The sequence below is a fragment of the Tachysurus fulvidraco genome, chromosome 2, assembly GCF_022655615.1.
Source record: "Tachysurus fulvidraco isolate hzauxx_2018 chromosome 2, HZAU_PFXX_2.0, whole genome shotgun sequence".
Lineage (NCBI taxonomy): Eukaryota > Metazoa > Chordata > Actinopteri > Siluriformes > Bagridae > Tachysurus > Tachysurus fulvidraco.
Window position 1 is genome coordinate 32,412,564 of NC_062519.1, and position 616 is coordinate 32,413,179.

Below are 616 nucleotides of genomic sequence, written 5' to 3' on the forward strand. Positions count from 1 at the left end.
TGTTTTACAGACATTCCACAACATTACATTTAAACATAACTGGATAAAAAGTGTGGTACCATCCTTTAATATATAACAAGCTAGATTTTGATTTAATATATAAAAAGCTAGTTGGCATTGTTGTGGTATTAAAAGCATGAAATATACGGGAATGCTGACTGATGCTGAGCCTACTCATTCAGTCAATTAATGGACTCATTTTTTAATAAACAAAACATAAATTTTAAACCAGCAATTTGCAAACTAACACCTCATAGCTTCAGTCCATTATCTGAACATTTGCACGACTTCCTCACCGGGGGAACGGCTGCTTTAAATCCCTCCAGACGATCGGTATGAACCCACCAGCAGTGTCTGAGGACTAGAACACACTCCATCATTAAAGCTATGAGAGTTTGTGTGTGCGTGTACTGTATGTGTGTTAGGCTCAAGCTTCAACAAGCCCTGGTGGAAATGAAGCGTCAAATCCCTGCTAAATTCCTCTAATAGTCACACAGCAGCAGCAGCTTGCTCTTGTCTGCATTTTTAAACTCCCTAATTACATTCTCTCTGCTTCTAGTTTTGCCTACAGGCTCTCGATGAGAGAAAGAGCTCAAGAGGTCTGCAGATAGCCACC